This window comes from Aotus nancymaae, unplaced genomic scaffold, assembly GCF_030222135.1.
Source record: "Aotus nancymaae isolate 86718 unplaced genomic scaffold, 86718_ANA_hifiasm-v0.15.2.pri h1tg000064l_0, whole genome shotgun sequence".
Lineage (NCBI taxonomy): Eukaryota > Metazoa > Chordata > Mammalia > Primates > Aotidae > Aotus > Aotus nancymaae.
This window is the reverse complement of record NW_026988478.1, coordinates 1,575,913-1,593,082: the sequence shown is the minus strand read 5'-3', so window position 1 is coordinate 1,593,082 and position 17,170 is coordinate 1,575,913. Positions and strand designations below refer to the sequence as shown.

Genomic DNA, 17,170 nt, shown 5'->3' with positions numbered 1-17,170 from the left:
ATCCCCGAATCCCTCCTCTCCCTCACCGCCTGCACACCCGTCTCTGTCCCTCCCACTTCTCTGCATCCATCCCCCACCTTGCTCTTACGTCAGAGGAGGAAGCGCTGAACCTCAGTGTATTTCTTCTCCCACCCCTCATGGGGTTCTGGGCCATCAACTGATCTCCTCCCACGCGGCTATTTCTCCCCTCTCCCCTCCCTACCGTGTACTTCCTCCAGTATTTAAACACCACCAAATCCTCCTCCAGTATTTAAACACCATCAAATGCCAAAAGACCTTCTTTGGCCCCGAAGTTCCTATCCCCTCTCTCTGCATCTGTGGTTGGAGGGTCTGTTCACACTCACTGCCCCCTCTTGATGCCCAGTCCACCGTATTCGGCCTCTACCCTCTACAGCTCCATGGTGGCTGCTCCAGCCCAGCCCACAAGGGCTCTCTATGTGGCCCAATTTAATACACCCTCTTCAGCCCCTCTCCACCCATCCTTATCCTTGACCAGCCCTTTGGAACATTCTTGCCCTGGGACAGCACCTTCTCCAGCCTCTCCTGGGTAGTCCCTCTTCCTCAGTCCAGCTCCTCCCCACCCCACGTGGGCACTCCCAGGCCTGGGCCTTGGCCCTTCTCTCTCTCTCTCTCACTCCCAGGGACCCTTGTCGACTTTCAGCTCCACCACGTCTTACATACTGAGGAATCAAGACGTCCATCTCCAGCTGACAAAGCCTCTCTCCTTTGACTGAAAGTCCAGTCAGCCTCCCGTGAGTCCTCTGCCTGGCTAGGCCTGATCTTGAGCTTCCCGCTCTGTCCTTGCAGAACCCAATTTGAGCAAGAATCCTAACTTAGTTTGGTGAGAATCCCCCACGCTTGGACTCTGACCACCCTTGGTATCTACCATCCTGCCCTGTCCTCAACCAGGATTCTGCTGATTAAGTCTAATGGGAATTCCCCCCACCCGTCATGGTTCCTCCTGGGCGTTCTCCACCCACTGCCCGCCGCCACCTTGCTTCTTGCTCACAAACCCTCACTTATCCTCGTTGGAATTGGGTCCACTCTCTCCTAGCCTGCAAGTCCCTAGTGCAGTTGTACCCGCACCTCTCACCATGGCACCCCTTGAATGGAGTCTTCCACGTAGTTTTTAACAAGTGTCGAGAATCATGTTTTCTTTAACACAGCCAGAAGCCCCTACATGTACAACTGTCTCTTGGGCATCTCACTGACATCTCACGTTCCTCAGGTCCCAAAGCAAATTCTTCTTCCTGGCCAAAGCTGCCCTTTCTCCACAGTCCCTTGTCTTTGTCATTGGCACCACCGCTACCCAGTTGCTCAAACTAGAAATCTAGTAGGTAAGAACATAGCCTCTGAGCTGGACTGCCTAGCTTTAAGTCCTGCCTCCTTCAGTCACTGTGTGACCCTGGCAAGTTACCTAACACCTCTGCTTCAGCCTCTTCATCAGTCAAAATGAAGATAATAATAGTACTTCCTCCAGATAGTTTTTGTGACCATTAAATGAATTAATATTACAAAGTGACCACAACTATGTTGGGCTCTGTAAATGCTTATTAAATAATGAATATGAAAATCTTTAACGTTTGATGAGTCACCAATACTCTGTCAATTCTACCTGCTGTGTATCTTTGACCTGTGTACTTCCTGCACCTGCACTGCTACCACCCGAGATCTGTCCCCCTCACTGCATTTCTGGATGGATGGCTGCAAAAGGGCAGTCATCCCTTCCTCTAGTCTTGTCCTTCAATCCAGCCTCTGCATTGCTACCAGAATTCTTTACTTAAAGCACAAAAACAACCATGGCTCTATCGTTTATGTGACCCCAGGCACTCAGCCTCGCTGGTCCATGGTTTTCTCTATTGCAAAATGAAACAGCAAGATCTTGCATTCAGGATTACTGTGATACAACATACATAAAAGTGATTTGTACACAGGAGGCAAGCAACAAATGTGTTTCCTGGCAGACTTAGACCACATGACCAAGTCACACTCCTCCTTGAAAGCTTTTCATGTTCTCCACTCTTGGCTGCCAGGAAAATCCAAGTCCTGCAGCCCAGTATAAAAGGCCTCCGAGGCCTGGCCCCTGCCCACCTCTCACACTCCCTGCTCACCCTACGCCTTCCCACCGCTCCGCCCAGGCCTCCGCCGCCTCCCGGAAGGACTCACAGCTCCCCAGTGTGCCGCCCTGTCCTCTCTCATCCCTGGCCCTTCCCAGTCACTTCCCCTCCCTGAGCAACCCCCTTCCCTTTGCCTGACTTCCTTTTTCTTCCTTCGAGACAGGGTCTCGCTCTGTCGCCCAGGCTGGAGTGCAGTGGGAGGATCTAGGCTCACTGCAGCCTTGATCTCTGAGGCTCAAGCAATCCTCCCACCTCAGCTTCCCGAGTAGCTGGGACTACAGACGTGTGCCACCATGCCCAGCTTATCTTTTTCACTTTTTGTAGAGATGTGGACTTGCTATGTTGCCCTGTCAGGTCTTGAACTCCTGGGCTGAAGCATTCCTCCTGCCTTGGCCTCCCAAAGTCCTGGGACTACAGTCGTGAGCCACTGTGCCCAGCTGACTTCTACTTTTTGTCACAACTTACCCAACGTGTCTGCTCAGCCATCACTTCACAAATACTCGCTTAGCCTGTACGATACGTGAGAGGCACTAATATAAGCACGAAGAATGAAACAGGCAAAGGCCATTATATTCTAGACGATGAGAGAGTGGACAGCAGCAAGAAAGAAGAGAACAGACTCAAGTAGATGAGAACAGACGAAAGCAGAACAGACCGTTACACTGAGATAACAGCTAAGAACAATAAAGCCAGGAAGAGTGAGAAAGGGATCGGAGAGCTGCCGCTTCGCAGCAGACAGCATCTCAGAAGGGTTTCTAGCAACTGAAATCAAAAGGACCTTGAAGGAGTCGCCCGCCCCAAGCCTGGGTCCCACTGCTCCCAATGGAGGAAGGTCTGGGGGAGTAACAGTGGAGGCCAGGCACGGTGTTCACCTTCCTCGCTGCACTTTGCAGTGCGCTGTGCTCGCCTTGGGCCGGCTCTGTCACGCTGTGCTGGAACTATCCTGCACGCATGGTCTGGGACTGTGCCTGGTCAGCTCGCTCCCCTCCACACCTGCAGCCTTCCCTTCCCACACGGACCCAGGCTCTGCAGAGTCGTGGCGCTCTACAAAGACCCAGCCATCACATCATCATGCTGACTACTGGTGTGTACATCTTTAAGCAGGATACGTAGACCAGAATTCTACTCAGTGGAACGGTCTGACTCAGTGTGCTGACAGCTCTGGTGCGGCGGGTGCGGAGGAGGCCCCGGGTGTCTGCTGATTCTGCGCTGTCTGCTGGCCCAGGTTGACACCTGTCTGTCTCCTTCACAGACGGCATCTTTTTAAGGCCGTGTTAGTGTAAATTGTCACTTGCTTTATCATCTACCAAATGGCAAATGGTTTCAGCTGTGAAGCAGGCCAGCATGAGGGTCTGGCAGATTCCAAAGTGTGCTCTGAAAATAAATCCCAGCTGCATAGCACATGAGCAGTGGAACATGAGGAAATGAAAAAACACATTTCCATGATCCGCTGTCATGACCTTTAGAGACAACGGCTTCAACGTTTATTTCTCCATGAGCTTCTCCGATTTCCTTGGACACAATGAACCCGCTCTTCAGGCTCCTGGGAATGAAAGCATGCCTGACTTCACAGAGTAGGTGTATTCCTGAAAGGTTGTGTGTAAATTGGACTTTTGACAAATGTAATATCAGTTGAGATGTACAAAAGCAACTGGCCATCCTCCCAGCACTGGACCGTGAATCCCACGTCATGGAATGGTAGTCATCTCCATCCCACAGGAGACCTGGGTGTTGGGTTTGCTTACTATGGGCTCCCAGTAGAGAGGCAAACGCAGAGATGCTGCTGCCAGTTACACTGCTCCTAATCTCATCTTCATTCCTGACCCACAGAAGCCTGGGTCCTGCTTAGAGCCAGGGGCCTGGATTCCTCAGGCTGACTCCCAGCAGATCCCCAGAGGCACAATCCATCCAGCCAAGGCTGGTTCCTTCTAGAATCCCTGCTCCCCAGCCTCATCCACAGAGTCTGACGGACCCGATCCTGTCTCTGCACCCAATCCTACAATCCTGTCTCTGGACTGGTCCCACCATGCATCCCATTCTGTTTTCCTTAGTCAGTGCCTGAACGCCTGGTCGCCCTGGTCACCTCTCCTGTGTGTACTCTTCACCCGTGATCCAAGCCCCCTGCTCCTTTCCCTCCTAATCCCCCCTGGTGCCCTGCAGAATACCCACTCAAAAGTAAGACAACTCCTGTATACTCAGCTCTTTACAGACACTCGCTGAACTCAACTCAACTCCCTGCCTCAGTAGAGACCAGCCTGCCCTCTGGAGAGGAGGCTAATGTTCCCGTGTCCCACATGCCATGGGGTCAGAGGTAGTCTTGGTATCTTCTTCCTCAGTCCCCGAAGCCCTTCCAAACCTACTCCTGCACTCACATGCCTTCCAGACTCATGACACCCACCTCGCCCACCCACCACCCCTCCCTTGTTTCTGTTGTCTTCCCACCACTGGGTCACGCCTCCTCCTTCATTTTAGACATCAGCACAGCATCCACAGCCTCTTCACCCCAGGACCTGCTATCACCCTCCATGGCTTCAGCATCCACATGGAAGGCCCACCTAACATCCCACTCAGGACGTGTCCTCCTCAATTCTGAGTACACTTTCCTCCTGTCTAGGGCGGCCAGCCATGCCCACTGCCACATCTGGGAACTTGCGGGTATCTGTGACTGCTCCATCTGAAATGGTTCAGTCAAACAGCCCCCAGGACCACAGCTAGTTTTCTCACTCTGGTGCTCCCACTTTCCCCATTTGTCGAATTCAGGGAAAACCTAGCGTCGGAATTCTTGACATCCTATCAGTATCCTCCCTTTGGTACAGAGCGATGAGCCTCCCTGCAGCTCGGAGACCCAGTTGTTAGAGCGCTCGGGCTCCAGTTGCACAATGGCTGGCTTTGTTAGAGGCCCCAAAGATCTTCCAACACAATCAGAAGCTGTGGAAGCAGATATTGTTCCGGGTTGGAGGTACAAAGGGGAACCATTAGCAAGCTGATAAATTAGTGAGTATGCTATTTCAAATGAAAACGGCAGCAGGGGTGTAAGACGTGGCTCCTCCACATGCCTGTTGTGGGAGTTTGCGCGGGTCACTTCATTTCTCAGAGCCTCAGTTTCTTCCACTGGAAAATGGGATCAGGCATTCCTACTTTGAAGGGTTATGTACAGATCTGAAGACCTACACACTAGCGCTCAGTGAATGCCCTTAGAGTACAAGTGACTGGGAGGCACAGAGAGCAGCAGGCAGGGAGGGTCTCCTGAGGCGGGGAGCCAGCCCCAGCCTCCTGGCTGCTGGAGGGAGAGAGGGCATTCAGGCCACTCCGGAATAATGCACAGAGCACAACCTCGGGCTGTAAGATTGAATAACTTGCTGTTCTTTTTTTTTTCTCCTTAATTTTTATTCTGAAACTAACGTGGTCGTTTTAGAAAAATCATGCACACAAACACTCTTGCTAAGTAAAAATCCCAGATAATCTTCTTCAGAGAAAAATACTATTCACAATTAGATGTATTTCTTGTCAATCTTTTTCTATGCATGCCTACTCTTTATTTTAATGAGTTGAGCTCATGGTATCTATTTTTCTATTTCATGTCACTTAGCATCAACCCAAGACTTTCATCACAAACCTCATCTTAAAGGTGCTTTTAATATTATTTTGAGTAGGTAATTTACTGTTGGACATTTAAGTGGTTTCCAGGTTTTTCATATGGCCAAGGGTGCTGTGGTGAACATCTACATACAAACAAAAATCCACACCATCTTAGGATGGATTCCCAAATATGGCCTTCCTGTATCAAATAAGGAGAACATTTTTAAGGCTATTCATATCAACACCTAATCTACCTCTAAAGCTCATAGGGAACTATGCTGTCATTAGCTTTCCTGATACTCAGTTTTTCTCCTCCATGATTATGTCCTGCCTCACTTCAAAGTTTTTTACTGTAATTTTTCTAAGACAGTTGAAAAGCATAAAATGCTTTATAACAGGAGTCAACAAAGTACTTCCCGCAGCCCATATCTGGCCCACCACCTGTCTTTTGTAAATAAAGTTTTATTGGAAAACAGCCATGCCCACTCATTTATTTATTGACTATGGCTACTTTCATATTACCATGGCAGAGCTGGGTGGTTGTAACAAACACAACATGACCCACAAGTCCTAAATATTTACCATGCAGCCCTTTATAAAAAAGCATTTGCTGACTCCTGCTTCAGAAGATCATAAAGATTCCAGAGCAGAGCATCTTTTGTGATGGGCAGAGGGCCCTTCTATAATTGTTTGCAGTAAGCTGATTTGTAAGTATTATTTGGTCAGTAGTAACTTCTTAAAAAAGAAGAATCTGAAGTTTGTCTTGGATAAGATCACAAAAGAAGGCTTTGTGCACATAAAAATGCTCCCCAGGCTACAAGAGAAATACAAATATAAATTAGAATTATTTCATCAAAAGAATCCTTAAGACAACTGGAAACATCTTATCTTGGTTCAAAAAGGAGGAACACAGATAGCAAAGGAGGAAAACAAGGGAAAATAAGAACAAAAGCAAAGCAAAACGGCCCCATGAAGGACAATATTTGATGTGGTTCCAAAAATCTGTGTCCCCCTGAAATAGGGGCCCAGAGGCTGGAAGATGCTTTGGTTACTGTTCCAGTGACAGTGTGTTCTCATTCTCAAAAGGTTGACCCCAGCCATTACAGCAGCTGTGCACACAGGAAAAAACACCGGGACATGGAACAGAGATCCAACCAGTATGCCTGAGGCCCCGCTCCTGAACAAGCTCTGGAGCCCAGAGCTGTGTCAATGAGGCTGGGAGAGAATGGGCCTTCTTCTACTACTGAAGGTGGGTGCATTTTCCTTAGACTTCATTATCTCTGGCAGGTGTTTATAAGTGGCTAAGGGCACAAATACATCAATTCTTGGGTTGCAGCCAAACCATTTTTTCCCCAAACTAGAAGAGGGAGCTCTGAGTGGGCAGCAGAGTTGCATAGGGACCTCTCCTACTCTGTTTACCTCCTCTACCACAATGCTTTCTTGAGAAATAGCTCTCATACTAATCCTTCATTATGAAAGTCAGAAAAAGAGCTGCCTCTTACAAGATCTCATCTCCCTCGCCATAGTGATTGGTTGAGGACTAGGCAGCTGACATACTGTGGGCCAATCACAGTACCTCAGCCACCCTCTGTCCATAGTGATTGGTCCCAAGACTAGGATAGAATCTAACCAGGCCAATCAGAGTCCTCCACAGGCAAAATGTGACCTTTGTCACCTTTCTCCCTCTTTTCTCTTTGAGAATCTGCACATGGCTCTTTCAACGACAGTGATTCAGCTTCAAAGACAATTGGGTCCAAGAGAACAAAACTGACTCCAAGAAAGTAGTAAAAACATAGAACAGTAAAGAGCTTCTCCCAGTGTTCAAGCCTTTAACGCTTTGTTCTGTCGCCAGCAAGCAAACAGTTCAGGCTAGTGCAATGTTCTGTGGCCTCCGACAGAAGAGGAAGGACAAGGGAATTGATTCTTTACTCACTGGGCACTGTACTAAGGCTAGATACTCTGAAACGTTTTACATGTGTTGCACTATTTTATCCACACAACCCTAGGAAGTGGGCCACAGTGGATGCATACCAGGATGCAGTGGGGAAAAGGGCCTAAGGGGCAGTTAATCTCAGAGGGGAGGAATATTTATCATTGATGTGCCAAGAATTGCTGGGGCATGATGATAATAAAAAGCAGATTAACTTTAATAAGTTCTATTATTGTTTTCAAATGCTCTGTGGCCCATGCAGCTCCTACTGCCTGCACTGTGAGCAATGCCCCTCATCAGTAGCTCCCACTAGGCTGTACTTGTTCCACAAGGAAACTGAAGCTGAGAGACACTAAGTAACCAGCCATGGATGTCTCACAGCTGAGGACCATGGAGTCACAATTTGAAAAGGGTGGCTGACCGCAGAGCCTGTACTACTTTTTGTAAGGCTGGTCGCCTCACCAGGAGCTCGGACACACACCCCCGCCCTCTCCCGGAGCTCGGACACGTCCACCCACCTCGCACAGCCTAGCCCTCCCTTAAAGAACCCTGCCAAAATGCAAAAGAAGTCTTGTAACTCTACCCAATAGCAGTTGAGTCTTCTATGCAAATGAAGTCTTGTAGCTCTACCCAATAGCAGTCGAGTCTTGTATGCAAACGAAGTCTTGTAGCTCTACCCAATAGCAGTCGAGTCTTGTATGCAAATGAAGTCTTGTAAATCTACCCAATAGCAAGCTTGCCTTTCCCACACCCTGCTCTCCCACAACCAATCGAATGCCTCCACTCCCTATAAAACCCCATGTCTGAGAGGAGTCCGTGCAACTTCTCTGGCCCCTCCTGTCAGAACGCAGAACCTCACCTGGGAGCCGAATAAATTCACATTGGATCTGCTTGTGCTGGCCTCAGTTTCTTCTTTTTAAACTCAGCAAGAACACAAGAACCCTTACACTTTTCACAGTATGACTGCTCTGGGAAGTCTGGAGACCACTCCCCAAAGTGGAAAATAAGATGGCACCCACCAAACAGAAGAAGATGGGCAGTGAGGAGGCAGGAGGTCAGCCATCTGCAGGGACTGTGGCCAGCCAGTGGCTGCTTCAGGATCAGAAACCCAGACTGGAAACATCTGCCTTTTCTTTTTTTTTTTTTTTTTGTAATTATTTTCTGTGTATTTCTTTATTGCGCTTCAATTTTTCCTTTTGGTTCAGTAGAGAACTTTGGACCATTCCAGTCAGTCTCAGCCATTCCTGGGAGACTCGGGGGGATGGGTTTGCATCCATATGTGGTGGAGTTATAGGAGGTACAGCTCCCTAAAGGCAGGCATGGTTGCAGTGACCACACTTTCCAGCTTTGCCTGGGACAGTCTGGCTTTTGCCTATTGTCCCAGCACAGTCATTAGCACAGCCTCATTTCACTCTCCCAGTGTGTGGATTCGGACAATCACTTATCTATACTATATGGGCACTGTTTCCAAAGCAGTAGCAAGGAGGGAATCACGAGTGAGAGATGAATCCCACACCAAGGAGACTGAGAAACAGCTACATTTAAGTCCACGTAGCCCTCCTGCCTGTCACTCAAGCTCTTCTTTGCTCCTAGATAGGTCTACATTTTGTGTTTAGGGGTAGGGGGCAATGCTCCAACAGCCCCTAAGAAAAGAATGGTGTGCCATCGGTGCTCCCAGGCAGAAAGGAGGGGGTGCAACTGGCACTGGGCCAGTCACTCAGGGTAGAACTCATTCCAGTTTAGTAACAGCGAGTTCACACTCAGGTAGAGTCAGAAAGCTCCATTCTTCCAAAGAAAGTCTTTCGGAGGGCCCCGGATGGAGCAGCTGGCTGTACCTCATCCTGTTCTGGCCTGAGCTTCCCCGGGGCCACCAGGACACTAGGAACACAGTAGGAGCCATATATAATGTTAAGCTTGTTGCAAACACTTGGAGACGAACACAAAGGTGGAATCACAACATGAAACGTATTAGAAAGTCCTTCCCTTTCCCCTTCTCTCTTAAATTCTTGTGCTAGAGAGAAGGCCTTTCCTCCTCACTTGCTGAGTAAAGTGTTTTCCTCAAGAAGAATATATTTATAATCATCTCCTCTGCAACACAGCTCTCCCATTTCAAATCTACCTCCAGTCATTTAATGGTCATGACAGGCTTCTCAGCTCTCCTGCGGCACAGGGAATGCTACTGCCCGAAACAGAATGGTACCTATATTAGTTTCCACGGCCATGTAGCAACTTAACAACTTAAAACAGCACCCGTTTATTACCTTACAATTGACCAGGTTCTCTGCTGAGGGCCTCATAAGGACAAAATCAAGGTGTCTGGGCTGGAATCTTACTTAGCAGCCTTGCAGAAGAATCCACCTCTGAGATCATTCCAGTTGTTGGCAGAATTCAGTCCCTTACAGCTGTCAGGCCGAGGTGCCCATGTTCTTGCTGGCTGTTGGCCAGGGGCCATGCTAGGAGGCTGCTCACAGATCTTGGCTCATGGCCCCTCCAACTTCAAAGCCAGCAATGGCCTAATGGCCTATCACATCCTTTCTGTGCTTCAAATCTTTCTGACTTTCCCTTCTGTCACTAGCTGGATAAAATTTTCTCCTTTTAAATGGCTTACTTATTTGGGTCATGCCTAGCTGGATAATCTCTGTGTCTGATGGTCAACTGACTTGGAACTTTAATTACATAAGCAAAATCCCTTTGCAGCCGTACTTAGATTAGTGTCTGACTAAATAGCCAGGGGCTGGGAACCTTAGGGATCCTTTTAGTATACTGCCCACACGGTCCCCAACGTTCCCGACACTCAGGCAGATAGTGCACCTCCTTTCTGGATTACAAACTTTGTGAAAGCAGCGAGCCAGGGGGCCACTTATCAGCTAACATATCTCCTCTTTCCTGGTTCCAGGTCATTATCCAGTCAGGGAAAGGCTGGTGACAGCCAATGAATGGCAGGCTATAAGCATCCCACCAGCAAGTTCAGAACTATTTACCCACTTCTCTATCACTAATTCAGAACTTTACAGCACTTGAGGCTGGAAAAGGTTTTTAAGAAAGGATGCATGGTTTCACGGCAGCGACCAAATGCAGCTTCCTTACCAGCCGGAGTTACAGGCTGTGTCCAACTCTACCCACCCAGACATGTGCTAAGCAACATATCCCATTCCACACAAGATAGTCACAGCTCAAGCTGGGAGCAGGGAGAAGCGTGCTGGGCACGTGGCGAATTCAAACAGGAATGGACTATAAAAGACAGCCCAGTCCCACTCCTTGGCATGGGAATAGGTCACAGTGCGATAGATTTTTTTTTTTTTCAAAATAATATTGTCAAGAGAGGATGCATGAAAGCTCACAAAGGTCTAGAGGCTGGGTAGAGAGCAAGAATCTATTAACTGACTCTATCCAACAGAAATTGCAAAGTGCAAGCCGCAGCACTACGGCATTACGCAAAGTGGCTCACAGAGTAGGGGACAGCGCTCCAACTTAACTATGCAACCAACTCAGCTGGGGCTGGAGGAGAAGTCTGCACAAAGTGCGAAGGTGGCACAGAGCAGAGAGAGAGAGTGCTTCATGTCAGAGAGAGCAGCCTGCGTAGCAGAGAAAGGTATCTCCCAGAGGAGGTGCTAAAGGAGACTCAGAGAGATGGAGTTGTAAGGGATAGGATGCCCCAGGCTGAGGGCTCAGAGCAAGGTCTGGGGAAAGTGGAGGGAGGGGTCTGAGAATAGGACAAAGTCCTGTCTAGCTGGAGCTCCGCAGGGAGAGGGGCTGGAAAGGTGGGCGTGGTCCCAACCGCAGGGCACAGAGCCCCAGGAAGGCAGGTGCAGAAGCAAACAGCAGAGTCCAGCCCTCAAGATGGCTCTGCTATCTGTCACACAGGCAGGAAAGCCAGAGACAGAAATATGCTCCCCACAAACCCATCCAGCCCTTCCTGCGGTTGGCCATGAATACTGAGTACGCTCTGCAAAGGCCACATTCCATTCTAAAGGCAAAACTTTTACCTCCCGGAACTGCCTGGGGACATTCATATGATTTGCATTTTAAATATATGAATATCAATAATTTAGATTTTGGGAGCAAAAACTTGTAAGACCAGGATTCAGGTCCAACACTCAGGGAAAGAGAGACACCTCAACTTGGCGCCTGAGTCTCCAGCCGTCTGGGGAGAGCTCCCATGTACACAAAGAATGTACTGGAAGGAAGGGAGAGCTGGCAGCAACTACCACGTTCACCGAGCAGAAGAGGCTCCTGAGGACCCACAGAGGGAAACCGTTTTCAGACAGTAAGAATAGGTTTCTGGGAACCATCCCCCTCTGGGCCCTCCTGCCCTCCTGAGCAAGGAAGATGGCACCTGGGGTTTGGGTTAGAACTCAGATTAGAATCTGTGGCCATGGAATCAGGAGAGAAAAAAAAAGGCTCACAGGGGTGGGGGCGCCTGATTAGGTCTGGCAAAAGGGACTTAGCACTGCGACTAATAGGCCATGCAGACGCTCAGAAGAGTCTTTCTGCCAAGCAGTCTGTTTGCATGTCAATCCCTTTGTCCCCGCACCGCACCATCTGGGGAAGGTGCTAATGAGACACTAACTAGGCAAGGAGCAGGCAGCAGGATGGCACAAGGAGGGCAGCAAAACTCGGCAGAGAACGTACAACAGATCATCTCATGAGCAAGACTGGCACATTCGGGGTCAGTTCACACCAAGGGGCAGAGGACTCCAACATGAATGACAGGCCACACCACCTCTCCCATCTTAACAACCAGGCTCTCAAGGCTCTCAAAAGCCCCAACACTTTACAGATTTTTCTCGCATTCGCATTCTCAATACGACGTGGGATCACGGGGCACCGCCTGCTGTGGCCTCCTGCTCTGCTATTCATTATAAAATCATCACCCCACCAACCCGCTCCCCACCCCGTGGCCGGCACCTCTTCTGCTATTCAATCAGTAGACAAAAGTACAAATTCTTCATCCTGTTTAGAATATGCTGAAGTGTGACTTAAAGAAATACATTCCTCTTGGGGTATCATGCTACAAAAATGCCAGAAATGCAGGCCTGAGGGGTTTGATTTTAACGGTAAATGATGAACTCCCCTTGGCTGTGGAAAGGCAGCCCAGTGTATGGCAGGAGACCAGGCTGACATGGAGTTCAAGAAGGCAATTTCAAGTCGTGCCTTCCCTCCTTCGCGGTTTGCTAATGCACTGGAAGTGGGTATGAGGAGCCCATGCGTCTTAGTTCCTTTCGTGTTGCGATAAAGGAATACCCGAGGCTGGGTAATTTGTACAGAAAGAAGTTTATTGGGCTCATGGTTCTGCAAGCTGCACGAGAAGCATGGCACCAGCATCTGCTTGTGGTGAGGACCCCAGGAAGCGTCATGGCAGAAAGCAAAGCGGGAGCAGGAGTGTCAAATGGCGAGAGAGGGAGCAAGAGACGGAGAGGAGGACGGGTGCCATGCTCTTTTAAACAAACAGCTCTCAGGTGAACTCACAGAGTGAAAACTTACTCATGTCCACACGGAGGGCTCCAGGCCATTAGTGAGGGGTCTGCCCTCATGATCCACATATCTCCCCCTAGACCCTACCTCCAACACTGGGGATCCAACTGCGACATGACATTTGGAGGGGACAACCATTCAAACCGTATCACCACGGTTCAACAAGTATGAGGCGAAAACCTGCCTGGGACGGAAGTGAAAGAGTTCCCTACTAGAAGTTTCCAAACTCCAGGCAGGAGGAGAGGACAGGAAATCAGGAAGCAGGAGACAAGTGGCCTAGGGTATAATCACAGTGAGGCCAGAGCCAGAGCTGTCATATCGCCCTGTCTTAACGCAACCAGCCCGCTGCATAAGGAGGAGGACGGGCTGCCGCAGCCTGCTTCTGAGGCACAGCGTTCCCTTTAAAGGAGTGGGCATGGCCCTACTAACTTCAGGTGACAGTGACAAAGGCACAGGGCCGCCTCGGCCGCAGCTACCAGACAGCTGTCCACAATTCGGGAAAAGTCAGAGCAAATACCCCCCACTTGCTATGGATTGAATGTGTCCCCCAAAGCTCATCCCCAATGCAAGAGTGTTGAGAGGTGAGATCTTTAAGAGGTGATCAAGTCATAAGGGCTCAGGAGGGCAGAGCAAGCTTGGCCATTCTTGCTGTCCTGCTCTCTCTCTCCCTTGCTTCTTCGCTCTTGCTCTCACTCTCTCAGTCTCTTGCCTTCCGCCATGGGATGACACGGCACGAAGGCCCCTGACAGATGTCAGAGCCATGGTCTTGGACTTCCCAGCTTCCAGAACTGTGAGGCAAATAAGTTTCTGTTCATTATAAATTAATCAGTCTGTGGTATTCTTTTATGGCAGCAGTAAACAGACTAAGACACCAAGAAACAGAAAGAACGCAATATGTTGAAATGCTAAGTCTCAGCAGTATTTGAGAAAATCTTTTATAAATAAAAAGAAAATAACCTGGGACCAAGAAAGATTGCTTTTAGATGAAAAACATGATTTTAGCATTGAACATCCAAATGGAGGCAGTAAGTAGTGATGCTGCTAAAAATTGAATCAACGAATTAAAAGAAACCTTTAGAAATTCTCCCAGAGGTCACACACACACACACACACACACACACACACACACGCGCGCACGCAAAAGGGAAAGGAGGTAAATATAATATGCAAAAGGCTAAGATTCCTAGATGAGAGAGTAAAGCCAATCCATCACAGGAATTTGAGAACTGAGCTGACAGAGACAGAGGAGAGGCATTCAAAGAAATTATCATAAGGACCTCTGCTTCCAATCAAGTAACAGGGGCCAGATTGACTTTCCCTTCTGAAACCGTTAAGCACCCAACAAAATCTGCAGAACAATAGCTCTTAAATATTGGATATCAAGTAGTGAAGGACCGTGAGAGACTGGAAAAGAAGAACAAAGCTGGAGAACTAACATTATCTGGTTTGAACATGATAAAGCCGCAGTAATCAAGACACTGTGAGCCAGGCACGGTGGCTCATGCCTGTAATCCCAGCATTTTGGGAAGCGGAGGCAGGAGGATGGCTTGAGCCCAGGAGTCCAAAATCAGCCTGGGCAACATCAGACCTTGTGTCTACAAAGAATAAAAAAAATTAGCCAGACGTGGTGACGCATGCCTGTAGTCCCAATTACTCAGGAGGCTGAGGTGGGAGAATCACTTCAGCCTGGAAGGGCAAGGCTACTGAGAGCTGTGATGGCACCACTGCACTCCAGCCTGGGCAACCAAACAAGAGCCTGTCTAGAAAGAAAAAAAAGACACTCTGCATAAACAGAATAGACCTACACCTGTGTAGATAAGTGGTGTGCAAAGGCAATTCAGCAGAGAAATAATTGTCTTTTCAACAAAAGCACTGTGATTCAGCTGAGAGATTAAAAAACAAAACAAAGTCAAAAAACCAAAGGTTCTGAAACAACTGAATATGCCTATGCTAAAAAAAAAAAAAAAAAAAAAAGCCTGCCCTGAGAAGTAAATGAGATGTATCCATGAAGTCATTTTACATAGTATGTAAATATTAGTTCCCCTTGGATCCACCCCCAAAAACCCATTTCCCTTCCAGCAACCAGAACAGCCTTTATGTATAAAAATGCAAACTGGATCAAGTTAATATACTTTCAGGGACTGCTTCTTGCACCAAGAGTAAATTCCAAGTGCATAGTTGCTCTCTGTGGCTGTTCCTGGCCTGACCTTTCCCCCTCATCTCACTGCATGGCTGATACGGTTTGGCTGTGTCCCCACCCAAATCTCCTCTTGAATCCCATGTGTCATAGGAGGGACCCAGTAGGAGGTAATTGAATCATGGGGCCAGGTCTTTCCTGTGCTGTTCTCATGATAGCGAATAAGTCTCATGAGAGCTGACGGTTATGAAAAGGGGTTTCCCTGCACAAGCACTTGTCTCTTTGCCTGCCACCATCCATGTAAGACGTGACTTGCTCCTCCTTGCCTTCCGCCATGATTGTGAGGCCTCCTCAGCCTTGTGGAACTGTAAGGCCATTAAACCTCTTTTTCTTCCCAGTCTCAGGTATCTCTTTATCAGCAGCATGAAAACTAACCAATACAACGACCTTCCTCACTTCCGCAGACCCACCAATACCTTCCCTGCCCCAGAACCTGTTCACATGCTATTACCATGGCTGGGAAAGCTCTTGATCCCACTCCCCCACCACCCCACAGATTGCTAATTCCCGTTCATATCCTTCCATTTTGATCCCAATCACATCCTGTCACTTCCTCAGAGGCATTTCCCTGCTCCACTCTCCCCACTGCCTCTAACACGTAAATTAGGGTCCCTTCTCCTGTCCCACAGCCTCCTGTTCTTTTTCTTCAGAACATGCCACCAATTTAACTCTATATTCATTATATAACTGCTTGTTTGTCCATTTCCTGGGGTAAAGCTCCATGACGGATGGTGACCATAGTTTCATGCATTGCTGTATCTTCCGTTTCTAGAGCACTGACACATGTTGATAACTATCTGTTGACTTAAAATAAGACATGCAATTCACCTCCCATAAAGGTTTCCCCTTTATCAGTGAAGACCTGGTGGCCAAGTCCTAGTGGCTGGCCTCAGTCTTGGGCCAGGCTGTGGGTAGTCCCAAGGGGAGATGGGACCGTGGGGTGGGGCCCACATCCACACGGAGGGGCTCTTTGCATTGTCAGGTTATTCGGGTAAGCCTCAGCTGCTCTGGTGGCCAGCCTGTGGCCAGCTCCACTCATGCACTGCTGGACACTTCTTCCATGGGCTGCAGTAGACACTGTGGATATCCCACCCAGATCCCTTGGATCATATGCACCAGTTTGACTGCTGGGTCCTCCCCTAGCTGCTGCACGTTCTTCAGCTGATGGCTCACACCTGCACCTTCTCCAGAGCTTCTCCTTGAAGCCACCTGGCCTGAAGTTGTCTAGGAGTCACACCCACCCCTCAAGACCTGTGACCAATAACTGACTGGGACAGGGTTGCAAAAACCCACTCCCTTGCCTTGAGGAGGGACTGACTCTGTGTGCAACTTATACTCCCCAGCTTCATCCCTGTGGATGAGGTTGAAGCTAGACTCCCCGGAACCGCGTCTTTGCCTGGCTTCTCTTCTGACCCGTCCTGACCTATCCAGTTTCTCTCTCACCACTTTCTCCTGAGAGTGCTCACAAAAATGTGTGCATGAATCCCTGACCAGGCTTCACATCTTGAGAATACCACCTAAGACAAAGGTGCCTTCAGTGGGGAAAATAAAAAGGTGACAAGCATTTATGGAGTACCCAGGCTGTGCCAGGCACCATCTTGGGCACCATCCTCCTACCAACAGTGATGAGGAACTGCAGGCTCAGGGAGGATCCCTGTACCCTGTCCAAGATCACCCAACTGGTCAGCGGGGAAATGAGGACTCAAACCCAGGCAGAGAGTCCATACCCTTAACTCCCCACCATGGCAGTCGGTGAGTCCACACGTCTGCCGATTCCCAGCCCTATCAAGCAACATGAGCTGTGCTGTCTAAGGTGATGGCAGGGATTACTGGGGGTAACTTCAACCTGAGTGCAAGTGCACTGTTCGAACG

General features: G+C 48.9%; 1 protein-coding gene across 16 annotated transcripts in view; it reads right to left on the bottom strand.

The window, feature by feature from the left end:
* ARNT2 (aryl hydrocarbon receptor nuclear translocator 2) overlaps nucleotides 1-17,170 on the bottom strand; it is a 185,419-nt gene that overhangs the window by 83,191 nt on the left and 85,058 nt on the right. The window lies entirely within an intron of this gene.